This window comes from Gorilla gorilla, chromosome X, assembly GCF_029281585.2.
Source record: "Gorilla gorilla gorilla isolate KB3781 chromosome X, NHGRI_mGorGor1-v2.1_pri, whole genome shotgun sequence".
Lineage (NCBI taxonomy): Eukaryota > Metazoa > Chordata > Mammalia > Primates > Hominidae > Gorilla > Gorilla gorilla.
Genome location: NC_073247.2, coordinates 7,244,104 through 7,259,552, shown reverse-complemented (window position 1 = coordinate 7,259,552; position 15,449 = coordinate 7,244,104).

The window sequence follows — 15,449 nt, the reverse complement described above, 5'->3', positions numbered from 1 at the left end:
GTTATTTCCATGTGTAAAGAGATAGCTGTGTAGATATTTCCATGTATATGCAGAGAGCAGTGTAGATATTTACATTTTCATGCAGATAGCCGTGTAGATATTTCCATGTTCAAACAGATAGCGGTGTAGATATTTCCATGTTCATACAGATAGCGGTGCAGATATTTCCATGTTCATACAGATAGCGGTGTAGATATTTCCATGTTTATACAGATAGCAGTGAAGATGTATGTATGTTTACACAGATAGCGGTGTAGATATTTCCATGTTCATACAGATAGCGGTGTAGATATTTCCATGTTCATCCAGATGGCTGTGTAGATATATCCATGTTCATACAGATAGCGGTGTAGATATTTCCATGTTCATTCAGATAGTGGTGTAGATATTTCCATGTTCATACAGATAGTGGTGTAGATATTTCCATGTTTGTACAGATAGCGTTGTAGATATTTCCATGTTCCTCCAGATGGCTGTGTAGATATATCCATGTTCATACAGATGGCGGTGTAGATATCTCCATGTTCCTACAGATAGCGGTGCTGATATTTCCATGTTTATACAGGTAGCGGTGTAGAAATTTCCATGTTTATCCAGATAGCGGTGTAGATATTTCCATGTTTATATAGATAGCGGTGTAGATATTTTCAGGTTTATACAGATAGCGGTGTAGATATCTCCATCTTAATACAGATGGCGGTGTAGATATTTATATGTTCATACAGATGGCGGTGTAGATATATCCATGTTCATCCAGATGGCTCTGTAGATATATCCATGTTCGTACAGATGGCGGTGAAGATATTTCCATGTTCATACAGATAGCGGTGTAGATATTTCCATGTTCATACAGATAGCGGTGTAGCTATTTCCATGTTCATCCAGATGGCTGTGTAGATATATCCATGTTCATACAGATATCGGTGTAGATATTTCCATGTTCATACAGATAGAGGTGTAGCTATTTCCATTTTCATACACATAACGGGGTAGCTATTTCCATGTTCATACAGATAGCAGTGTAGATATTTCCATGTTCATACAGATAGCGGTTTAGATATTTCCATGTTCATACAGAGAGCGGTGCTGATATTTCCATCTTTATACAGATAGCGGTTTAGATATTTCCTTCTTATTACAGATGGCGGTGTAGATATTTATATGTTCAAACAGATGGCGGTGCAGATATTTCCATGTTCATACAGATGGTGGTGTAGATATTTCCATGTTTATAGATATAGTGGTGTAGTTATTTCCATGTCTAAAGAGATAGCTGTGTAGATATTTCCATGTATATGCAGATAGCTTTGTAGATATTTCCATTTTCATGCAGATAGCGGTGTAGATATTTAAATGTTCAAACAGATAGCGGTGTAGATATTTCCATGTTCATTCAGATAGCTTTGTAGATATTTCCATGTTCATACAGATAGCGGTGTAGATATTTCCATGTTCATACAGATAGCGGTGTAGATATTTCCATGTTCATACAGATAGCGGTGTAGATATTTCCATGTTCATACAGATAGCGGTGCTGATATTTCCATGTTTATACAGGTAGCGGTGTAGATATTTCCATGTTTATACAGATAGCGGTGTAGATATTTCCATGTTTATACAGATAGCGGTGTAGATATTTCCATGTTTATACAGATAGCGGTGTAGATATCTCCATCTTAATACAGATGGCGGTGTAGATATTTATATGTTCATACAGATGGCTGTGCAGATATTTCCATGTTCATACAGATGGTGGTGTAGATATTTCCATGTTCATACAGATAGCGCTGTAGTTATTTCCATGTGTAAAGAGATAGCTGTGTAGATATTTCCATGTATATGCAGATAGTAGTGTAGATATTTCCATTTTAATGCAGATACCGGTGTAGATATTTCCATGTTCAAACAGATAGCGGTGTAGATATTTCCATGTTCATACAGATAGCGGTGCAGATATTTCCATGTTCATACAGATAGCAGTGTATATATTTCCATGTTTATACAGATAGCGGTGAAGAAGTATGCATGTTTACACAGATAGCGGTGTAGATATTTCCATGTTCATCCAGATGGCTGTGTAGATATATCCAAGTTCATACAGATAGCGGTGTAGATATTTCCATGTTCATACAGATAGCGGTGTAGATATTTCCATGTTCATCCAGATGGCTGTGTAGATATATCCATGTTCATTCAGATAGCGGTGTAGATATTTCCATGTTCATACAGATAGCGGTGTAGCTATTTCCATGTTCATACAGATAACGGTGTAGCTATTTCCATGTTCATACAGATAGCAGTGTAGATATTTCCATGTTCATACAGATAGCGGTGTAGATATCTCCATTTTCATACAGAGAGCGGTGCAGATATTTCCATGTTTATACAGGCAGCGGTGTAGATATTTCCATGTTTATACAGATAGCGGTTTAGATATTTCCTTCTTAATACAGATGGCCGTGTAGATATTTATATGTTCATACAGATGGTGGTGCAGATATTTCCATGTTCATACAGATGGCGGTGTAGATATTTCCATGTTTATAGAGATAGCGGTGTAGTTATTTCCATGTGTAAAGAGATAGCTGTGTATATATTTCCATGTATATGCAGATAGCTTTGTAGATATTTCCATTTTCATGCAGATAGCGGTGTAGATATTTACATGTTCAATCAGATAGCGGTGTAGATATTTCCATGTTCATTCAGATAGCGGTGTAGACATTTCCAGGTTCATACAGATAGCGGTGCAGATATTTCCGTGTTTATACAGGTAGCGGTGTAGATATTTCCATGTTTATACAGATGGGGTTGTAGATATTTCCATGTTCATCCAGATGGCTCTGTAGATATATCCATGTTCGTACAGGTGGCGGTGAAGATATTTCCATGTTCATACAGATAGCGGTGTAGATATTTCCATGTTCATACAGATAGCGGTGTAGATATTTCCATGTTTATACAGATAGCGGTGTAGCTATTTCCATGTTCATACAGATAGCGGTGTAGATATTTCCATGTTCATCCAGATGGCTGTGTAGATATATCCGTGTTCATACAGATGGCGGTGTAGATATCTCCATGTTCTTACAGATAGAGGGGCTGATATTTCCATGTTCATACAGATAGCGGTGCTGATATTTCCATGTTCATACAGATAGCGGTGCTGATATTTCCATGTTTATACAGATAGCGGTGTAGATATTTCCATGTTTATTCAGATAGCGGTGTAGATATCTCCATCTTAATACAGATAGCGGTGTAGATATTTATATGTTCATACAGATGGCGGTGCAGATATTTCCATGTTCATACAGATGGCGGTGTAGATATTTCCATGTTCATACAGATAGCGGTGTAGATATCTCCATGTTCATACAGATAGCGGTGCTGATATTTAAATGTTTATACAGGTAGCGGTGTAGATATTTCCATGTTTATACAGATAGCGGTGTAGATATTTCCATGTTTATACAGATAGCGGTGTAGATATTTCCATGTTTATACAGATAGCGGTGTAGATATCTCCATCTTAATACAGATGGCGGTGTAGATATTTATATGTTCATACAGATGGCGGTGCAGATATTTCCATGTTCATACAGATGGCGGTGTAGATATTTCCATGTTCATACAGATAGCGGTGTAGTTATTTCCATGTGTAAAGAGATAGCTGTGTAGATATTTCCATGTATATGCAGATAGCAGTGTAGATATTTCCATTTTCATGCAGATAGCCGTGTAGATATTTCCATGTTCAAACAGATAGCGGTGTAGATATTTCCATGTTCATACAGATAGCGGTGCAGATATTTCCATGTTCATACAGATAGCGGTGTAGATATTTCCATGTTTATACAGATAGCGGTGAAGATGTATGTATGTTTACACAGATAGCGGTGTAGATATTTCCATGTTCATACAGATAGCGGTGTAGATATTTCCATGTTCATCCAGATGGCTGTGTAGATATATCCATGTTCATACAGAAAGCGGTGTAGATATTTCCATGTTCATTCAGATACTGGTGTAGATATTTCCATGTTCATACAGATAGTGGTGTAGCTATTTCCATGTTCATACAGATAGCGGTGTAGATATTTCCATGTTCGTACAGATAGCGTTGTAGATATTTCCATGTTCCTCCAGATGGCTGTGTAGATATATCCATGTTCATACAGATGGCGTTGTAGATATCTCCATGTTCCTACAGATAGCGGTGCTGATATTTCCATGTTTATACAGGTAGCGGTGTAGAAATTTCCATGTTTATCCGGATAGCGGTGTAGATATTTCCATGTTTATATAGATAGCGGTGTAGATATTTTCAGGTTTATACAGATAGCGGTGTAGATATCTCCATCTTAATACAGAAGGCGGTGTAGATATTTATATGTTCATACAGATGGCGGTGTAGATATTTCCATGTTCATCCAGATGGCTCTGTAGATATATCCATGTTCTTACAGATGGCGGTGAAGATATTTCCTTGTCCATACAGATAGCGGTTTAGATATTTCCATGTTCGTACAGATAGCGGTGTAGATATTTCCATGTTCATACAGATAGCGTTGTAGATATTTCCATGTTTATACAGATAGCGGTGAAGATATATGCATGTTTACACAGATAGCGGTGTAGATATTTCCATGTTCATACAGATAGCGGTGTAGATATTTCAATGTTCATACAGATAGCGGTTTAGATATTTCCTTCTTAATACAGATGGCGGTGTAGATATTTATATGTTCATACAGATGGTGGTGCAGATATTTCCATGTTCATACAGATGGCGGTGTAGGTATTTCCATGTTTATAGATTTAGCGGTGTAGTTATTTCCATGTGTAAAGAGATAGCTGTGTAGATGTTTCCATGTATATGCAGATAGCTTTGTAGATATTTCCATTTTCATGCAGATAGCGGTGTAGATATTTCCATGTTCAAACAGATAGCGGTGTAGGTATTTCCATGTTCATAGAGATAGCGGTGTAGATACTTCCATGTTCATAGAGATAGAGGGGCTGATATTTCCATGTTCATACAGAGAGCGGTGCTGATATTTCCATGTTTATACAGATAGCGGTGTAGGTATTTCCATGTTTATACAGATAGCGGTGTAGATATTTCCAAGTTTATACAGATAGCCGTGTAGATATCTCCATCATAATACAGATGGCGGTGTAGATATTTATATGTTTATACAGATGGCGGTGCAGATATTTCCATGTTCATACAGATGGCGGTGTAGATATTTCCATGTTCATACAGATAGCGGTGTAGTTATTTCCATGTGTAAAGAGATAGCTGTGTAGATATTTCCATGTATATGCAGATAGCTCTGTAGGTATTTCCATTTTCAAGCAGATAGCGGTGTATGTATTTCCATCTTCAAACAGATAGCGGTGTAGATATTTCCATGTTCATACAGATAGCGGTGTAGATATTTCCATGTTTATACAGATAGCGGTGAAGATGTATGCATGTTTACACAGATATCGGTGTGGATATTTCCATGTTCATCCAGAGGGCTGTGTAGATATATCCATGTTCATACTGATAGCGGTGCAGATATTTCCATGTTCATACAGATGGCGGTGTAGATATTTCCGTGTTTATAGAGATAGCGGTGTAGTTATTTCCATGTGTAAAGAGATAGCTTTGTAGATATTTCCATGTATATGCAGATAGCTGTGTAGATATTTCTATTTTCATGCAGATAGCCGTTTAGATATTTCCATGTTCGTAGAGATAGCGGTGTAGATATTTCCATGTTTATTCAGATAGCGGTGTAGATATCTCCATTTTAATACAGATGGCGGTGTAGATATTTACATGTTCATACAGATGGCGGTGCAGATATTTCCATGTTCATACAGATGGCGGTGTAGATATTTCCATGTTCATACAGATAGCGGTGTAGTTATTTCCATGTGTAAAGAGATAGCTGTGTAGGTATTTCCATGAATATGCAGATAGCTGTGTAGATATTTCCATTTTCAAGCAGATAGCGGTGTATGTATTTCCATCTTCAAACAGATAGCGGTGAAGATATTTCCATGTTCATACAGATAGCGGTGTAGATATTTCCATGTTTATACAGATAGCGGTGAAGGTGTATGCATGTTTACACAGATATCGGTGTGGATATTTCCATGTTCATCCAGAGGGCTGTGTAGATATATCCATGTTCATACAGATAGCGGTGTAGATATTTCCATGTTCATACAGATAGCAGTGTAGATATTTCCATGTTCATACAGATAGCGGTGCAGATATTTCCATGTTCATACAGATAGCGGTGCTGATATTTCCATGTTTATACAGGTAGTGGTGTAGATATTTCCATGTTCATTCAGATAGTGGTGTAGACATTTCCAGGATCATACAGATAGCGGTGCTATTTCCGTGTTTATACAGGTAGCGGTGTAGATATTTCCATGTTTATACAGATGGGGTTGTAGATATTTCCATGTTCATCCAGATGGCTCTGTAGATATATCCATGTTCGTACAGATGGCGGTGAAGATATTTCCATGTTCATACAGATAGCGGTGTAGATATTTCCATGTTCATACAGATAGCGGTGTAGATATTTCCATGTTCATACATATAGCGGTGTAGCTTTTTCCATGTTCCTACAGATAGCGGTGTAGATATTTCCATGTTCATCCAGAGGGCTGTGTAGATATATCCGTGTTCATACAGATGGCGGTGTAGATATCTCCATGTTCATACAGATAGAGGGGCTGATATTTCCATGTTCATACAGATAGCGGTGCTGATATTTCCATGTTTATACAGATAGCGGTGTAGATATTTCCATGTTTATTCAGATAGCGGTGTAGATATCTCCATCTTAATACAGATGGCGGTGTAGATATTTATATGTTCATACAGATGGCGGTGCAGATATTTCCATGTTCATACAGATGGCGGTGTATATATTTCCATGTTCATACAGATAGCGGTGTAGATATTTCCATGTTCATACAGATAGCGGTGCTGATATTTAAATGTTTATACAGGTAGCGGTGTAGATATTTCCATGTTTATACAGATAGCGGTGTAGATATTTCCATGTTTATACAGATAGCGGTGTAGATATTTCCATGTTTATACAGATAGCGGTGTAGATATCTCCATCTTAATACAGATGGCGGTGTAGATATTTATATGTTCATACAGATGGCGGTGCAGATATTTCCATGTTCATACAGATGGCGGTGTAGATATTTCCATGTTCATACAGATAGCGGTGTAGTTATTTCCATGTGTAAAGAGATAGCTGTGTAGATATTTCCATGTATATGCAGATAGCAGTGTAGATATTTCCATTTTCATGCAGATAGCCGTGTAGATATTTCCATGTTCAAACAGATAGCGGTGTAGATATTTCCATGTTCATACAGATAGCGGTGCAGATATTTCCATGTTCATACAGATAGCGGTGTAGATATTTCCATGTTTATACAGATAGCGGTGAAGATGTATGTATGTTTACACAGATAGCGGTGTAGATATTTCCATGTTCATACAGATAGCGGTGTAGATATTTCCATGTTCATCCAGATGGCTGTGTAGATATATCCATGTTCATACAGATAGCGGTGTAGATATTTCCATGTTCATTCAGATACTGGTGTAGATATTTCCATGTTCATACAGATAGTGGTGTAGCTATTTCCATGTTCATACAGATAGCGGTGTAGATATTTCCATGTTCGTACAGATGGCGTTGTAGATATCTCCATGTTCCTACAGATAGCGGTGCTGATATTTCCATGTTTATACAGGTAGCGGTGTAGAAATTTCCATGTTTATCCGGATAGCGGTGTAGATATTTCCATGTTTATATAGATAGCGGTGTAGATATTTTCAGGTTTATACAGGTAGCGGTGTAGATATCTCCATCTTAATACAGAAGGCGGTGTAGATATTTATATGTTCATACAGATGGCGGTGTAGATATTTCCATGTTCATCCAGATGGCTCTGTAGATATATCCATGTTCTTACAGATGGCGGTGAAGATATTTCCTTGTCCATACAGATAGCGGTTTAGATATTTCCATGTTCGTACAGATAGCGGTGTAGATATTTCCATGTTCATACAGATAGCGTTGTAGATATTTCCATGTTTATACAGATAGCGGTGAAGATATATGCATGTTTACACAGATAGCGGTGTAGATATTTCCATGTTCATACAGATAGCGGTGTAGATATTTCAATGTTCATACAGATAGCGGTTTAGATATTTCCTTCTTAATACAGATGGCGGTGTAGATATTTATATGTTCATACAGATGGTGGTGCAGATATTTCCATGTTCATACAGATGGCGGTGAAGGTATTTCCATGTTTATAGCTTTAGCGGTGTAGTTATTTCCATGTGTAAAGAGATAGCTGTGTAGATGTTTCCATGTATATGCAGATAGCTTTGTAGATATTTCCATTTTCATGCAGATAGCGGTGTAGATATTTCCATGTTCAAACAGATAGCGGTGTAGGTATTTCCATGTTCATAGAGATAGCGGTGTAGATACTTCCATGTTCATAGAGATAGAGGGGCTGATATTTCCATGTTCATACAGAGAGCGGTGCTGATATTTCCATGTTTATACAGATAGCGGTGTAGATATTTCCATGTTTATTCAGATAGCGGTGTAGATATCTCCATCTTAATACAGATGGCGGTGTAGATATTTATATGTTCATACAGATGGCGGTGCAGATATTTCCATGTTCATACAGATGGCGGTGTATATATTTCCATGTTCATACAGATAGCGGTGTAGATATTTCCATGTTCATACAGATAGCGGTGCTGATATTTAAATGTTTATACAGGTAGCGGTGTAGATATTTCCATGTTTATACAGATAGCGGTGTAGATATTTCCATGTTTATACAGATAGCGGTGTAGATATTTCCATGTTTATACAGATAGCGGTGTAGATATCTCCATCTTAATACAGATGGCGGTGTAGATATTTATATGTTCATACAGATGGCGGTGCAGATATTTCCATGTTCATACAGATGGCGGTGTAGATATTTCCATGTTCATACAGATAGCGGTGTAGTTATTTCCATGTGTAAAGAGATAGCTGTGTAGATATTTCCATGTATATGCAGATAGCAGTGTAGATATTTCCATTTTCATGCAGATAGCCGTGTAGATATTTCCATGTTCAAACAGATAGCGGTGTAGATATTTCCATGTTCATACAGATAGCGGTGCAGATATTTCCATGTTCATACAGATAGCGGTGTAGATATTTCCATGTTTATACAGATAGCGGTGAAGATGTATGTATGTTTACACAGATAGCGGTGTAGATATTTCCATGTTCATACAGATAGCGGTGTAGATATTTCCATGTTCATCCAGATGGCTGTGTAGATATATCCATGTTCATACAGATAGCGGTGTAGATATTTCCATGTTCATTCAGATACTGGTGTAGATATTTCCATGTTCATACAGATAGTGGTGTAGCTATTTCCATGTTCATACAGATAGCGGTGTAGATATTTCCATGTTCGTACAGATGGCGTTGTAGATATCTCCATGTTCCTACAGATAGCGGTGCTGATATTTCCATGTTTATACAGGTAGCGGTGTAGAAATTTCCATGTTTATCCGGATAGCGGTGTAGATATTTCCATGTTTATATAGATAGCGGTGTAGATATTTTCAGGTTTATACAGATAGCGGTGTAGATATCTCCATCTTAATACAGAAGGCGGTGTAGATATTTATATGTTCATACAGATGGCGGTGTAGATATTTCCATGTTCATCCAGATGGCTCTGTAGATATATCCATGTTCTTACAGATGGCGGTGAAGATATTTCCTTGTCCATACAGATAGCGGTTTAGATATTTCCATGTTCGTACAGATAGCGGTGTAGATATTTCCATGTTCATACAGATAGCGTTGTAGATATTTCCATGTTTATACAGATAGCGGTGAAGATATATGCATGTTTACACAGATAGCGGTGTAGATATTTCCATGTTCATACAGATAGCGGTGTAGATATTTCAATGTTCATACAGATAGCGGTTTAGATATTTCCTTCTTAATACAGATGGCGGTGTAGATATTTATATGTTCATACAGATGGTGGTGCAGATATTTCCATGTTCATACAGATGGCGGTGTAGGTATTTCCATGTTTATAGATTTAGCGGTGTAGTTATTTCCATGTGTAAAGAGATAGCTGTGTAGATGTTTCCATGTATATGCAGATAGCTTTGTAGATATTTCCATTTTCATGCAGATAGCGGTGTAGATATTTCCATGTTCAAACAGATAGCGGTGTAGGTATTTCCATGTTCATAGAGATAGCTGTGTAGATACTTCCATGTTCATAGAGATAGAGGGGCTGATATTTCCATGTTCATACAGAGAGCGGTGCTGATATTTCCATGTTTATACAGATAGCGGTGTAGGTATTTCCATGTTTATACAGATAGCGGTGTAGATATTTCCAAGTTTATACAGATAGCCGTGTAGATATCTCCATCATAATACAGATGGCGGTGTAGATATTTATATGTTTATACAGATGGCGGTGCAGATATTTCCATGTTCATACAGATGGCGGTGTAGATATTTCCATGTTCATACAGATAGCGGTGTAGTTATTTCCATGTGTAAAGAGATAGCTGTGTAGATATTTCCATGTATATGCAGATAGCTCTGTAGGTATTTCCATTTTCAAGCAGATAGCAGTGTATGTATTTCCATCTTCAAACAGATAGCGGTGTAGATATTTCCATGTTCATACAGATAGCGGTGTAGATATTTCCATGTTTATACAGATAGCGGTGAAGATGTATGCATGTTTACACAGATATCGGTGTGGATATTTCCATGTTCATCCACAGGGCTGTGTAGATATATCGATGTTCATACTGATAGCGGTGCAGATATTTCCATGTTCATACAGATGGCGGTGTAGATATTTCCGTGTTTATAGAGATAGCGGTGTAGTTATTTCCATGTGTAAAGAGATAGCTTTGTAGATATTTCCATGTATATGCAGATAGCTGTGTAGATATTTCTATTTTCATGCAGATAGCCGTTTAGATATTTCCATGTTCGTACAGATAGCGGTGTAGATATTTCCATGTTTATTCAGATAGCGGTGTAGATATCTCCATCTTAATACAGATGGCGGTGTAGATATTTACATGTTCATACAGATGGCGGTGCAGATATTTCCATGTTCATACAGATGGCGGTGTAGATATTTCCATGTTCATACAGATAGCGGTGTAGTTATTTCCATGTGTAAAGAGATAGCTGTGTAGGTATTTCCATGAATATGCAGATAGCTGTGTAGATATTTCCATTTTCAAGCAGATAGCGGTGTATGTATTTCCATCTTCAAACAGATAGCGGTGTAGATATTTCCATGTTCATACAGATAGCGGTGTAGATATTTCCATGTTTATACAGATAGCGGTGAAGGTGTATGCATGTTTACACAGATATCGGTGTGGATATTTCCATGTTCATCCAGAGGGCTGTGTAGATATATCCATGTTCATACAGATAGCGGTGTAGATATTTCCATGTTCATACAGATAGCAGTGTAGATATTTCCATGTTCATACAGATAGCGGTGCAGATATTTCCATGTTCATACAGATAGCGGTGCTGATATTTCCATGTTTATACAGGTAGCGGTGTAGATATTTCCATGTTCATTCAGATAGTGGTGTAGACATTTCCAGGATCATACAGATAGCGGTGCTATTTCCGTGTTTATACAGGTCGCGGTGTAGATATTTCCATGTTTATACAGATGGGGTTGTAGATATTTCCATGTTCATCCAGATGGCTCTGTAGATATATCCATGTTCGTACAGATGGCGGTGAAGATATTTCCATGTTCATACAGGTAGCGGTGTAGATATTTCCATGTTCATACAGATAGCGGTGTAGATATTTCCATGTTCATACAGATAGCGGTGTAGCTTTTTCCATGTTCCTACAGATAGCGGTGTAGATATTTCCATGTTCATCCAGAGGGCTGTGTAGATATATCCGTGTTCATACAGATGGCGGTGTAGATATCTCCATGTTCATACAGATAGAGGGGCTGATATTTCCATGTTCATACAGATAGCGGTGCTGATATTTCCATGTTTATACAGATAGCGGTGTAGATATTTCCATGTTTATTCAGATAGCGGTGTAGATATCTCCATCTTAATACAGATGGCGGTGTAGATATTTATATGTTCATACAGATGGCGGTGCAGATATTTCCATGTTCATACAGATGGCGGTGTAGATATTTCCATGTTCATACAGATAACGGTGTAGATATTTCCATGTTCATACAGATAGCGGTGCTGATATTTCCATGTTTATACAGGTAGCGGTGTATATATTTCCATGTTTATACAGATAGCGGTGTAGATATTTCCATGTTTATACAGATAGCGGTGTAGATATTTCCATGTTCATACAGATAGCGGTGTAGATATCTCCATCTTAATACAGATGGCGGTGTAGATATTTATATGTTCATACAGATGGCGGTGCAGATATTTCCATGTTCATACAGATGGCGGTGTAGATATTTCCATGTTCATACAGATAGCGGTGTAGTTATTTCCATGTGTAAAGAGATAGCTGTGTAGATATTTCCATGTATATGCAGATAGCAGTGTAGATATTTACATTTTCATGCAGATAGCCGTGTAGATATTTCCATGTTCAAACAGATAGCGGTGTAGATATTTCCATGTTCATACAGATAGCGGTGCAGATATTTCCATGTTCATACAGATAGCGGTGTAGATATTTCCATGTTTATACAGATAGCAGTGAAGATGTATGTATGTTTACACAGATAGCGGTGTAGATATTTCCATGTTCATACAGATAGCGGTGTAGATATTTCCATGTTCATCCAGATGGCTGTGTAGATATATCCCTGTTCATACAGATAGCGGTGTAGATATTTCCATGTTCATTCAGATAGTTGTGTAGATATTTCCATGTTCATACAGATAGTGGCGTAGCTATTTCCATGTTCATACAGATAGCGGTGTAGATATTTCCATGTTTGTACAGATAGCGTTGTAGATATTTCCATGTTCCTCCAGATGGCTGTGTAGATATATCCATGTTCATACAGATGGCGGTGTAGATATCTCCATGTTCCTACAGATAGCGGTGCTGATATTTCCATGTTTATACAGGTAGCGGTGTAGAAATTTGCATGTTTATCCAGATAGCGGTGTAGATATTTCCATGTTCATACAAATAGCGGTGCAGATATTTCCATGTTCATACTGATAGCGGTGCTGATATTTCCATGTTTATACAGGTAGCGGTGTAGATATTTCCATGTTCATTCAGATAGTGGTGTAGACATTTCCAGGTTCATACAGATACCGGTGCTATTTCCGTGTTTATACAGGTAGCGGTGTAGATATTTCCATGTTTATACAGATGGGGTTGTAGATATTTCCATGTTCATCCAGATGGCTCTGTAGATATATCCATGTTAGTACAGATGGCGGTGAAGATATTTCCATGTTCATACAGATAGCGGTGTAGATATTTCCATGTTCATACAGATAGCGGTGTAGCTTTTTCCATGTTCCTACAGATAGCGGTGTAGATATTTCCATGTTCATCCAGAGGGCTGTGTAGATATATCCGTGTTCATACAGATGGCGGTGTAGATATCTCCATGTTCATACAGATAGAGGGGCTGATATTTCCATGTTCATACAGATAGCGGTGCTGATATTTCCATGTTTATACAGATAGCGGTGTAGATATTTCCATGTTTATTCAGATAGCGGTGTAGGTATCTCCAACTTAATACAGATGGCGGTGTAGATATTTATATGTTCATACAGATGGCGGTGCAGATATTTCTATGTTCATACAGATGGCGGTGTAGATATTTCCATGTTCATACAGATAGCGGTGTAGATATTTCCATGTTCATACAGATAGCGGTGCTGATATTTCCATGTTTATACAGGTAGCGGTGTATATATTTCCATGTTTATACAGATAGCGGTGTAGATATTTCCATGTTTATACAGATATCGGTGTAGATATTTCCATGTTCATACAGATAGCGGTGTAGATATCTCCATCTTAATACAGATGGCGGTGTAGATATTTATATGTTCATACAGATGGCGGTGTAGATATTTCCATGTTCATACAGATGGCGGTGTAGATATTTCCATGTTCATACAGATAGCGGTGTAGTTATTTCCATGTGTAAAGAGATAGCTGTGTAGATATTTCCATGTATATGCAGAGAGCAGTGTAGATATTTACATTTTCATGCAGATAGCCGTGTAGATATTTCCATGTTCAAACAGATAGCGGTGTAGATATTTCCATGTTCATACAGATAGCGGTGCAGATATTTCCATGTTCATACAGATAGCAGTGTAGATATTTCCATGTTTATACAGATAGCAGTGAAGATGTATGTATGTTTACACAGATAGCGGTGTAGATATTTCCATGTTCATACAGATAGCGGTGTAGATATTTCCATGTTCATCCAGATGGCTGTGTAGATATATCCATGTTCATACAGATAGCGGTGTAGATATTTCCATGTTCATTCAGATAGTGGTGTAGATATTTCCATGTTCATACAGATAGTGGTGTAGATATTTCCATGTTTGTACAGATAGCGTTGTAGATATTTCCATGTTCCTCCAGATGGCTGTGTAGATATATCCATGTTAATACAGATGGCGGTGTAGATATCTCCATGTTCCTACAGATAGCGGTGCTGATATTTCCATGTTTATAAAGGTAGCGGTGTAGAAATTTCCATGTTTATCCAGATAGCGGTGTAGATATTTCCATGTTTATATAGATAGCGGTGTAGATATTTTCAGGTTTATACAGATAGCGGTGTAGATATCTCCATCTTAATACAGATGGCGGTGTAGATATTTATATGTTCATACAGATGGCGGTGTAGATATATCCATGTTCATCCAGATGGCTCTGTAGATATATCCATGTTCGTACAGATGGCGGTGAAGATATTTCCTTGTTCATACAGATAGCGGTGTAGATATTTCCATGTTCATACAGATAGCGGTGTAGCTATTTCCATGTTCATCCAGATGGCTGTGTAGATATATCCATGTTCATACAGATATCGGTGTAGATATTTCCATGTTCATACAGATAGCGGTGTAGCTATTTCCATTTTCATACACATAACGGGGTAGCTATTTCCATGTTCATACAGATAGCAGTGTAGATATTTCCATGTTCATACAGATAGCGGTTTACATATTTCCATGTTCATACAGAGAGCGGTGCTGATATTTCCATCTTTATACAGATAGCGGTTTAGATATTTCCTTCTTATTACAGATGGCGGTGTAGATATTTATATGTTCAAACAGATGGCGGTGCAGA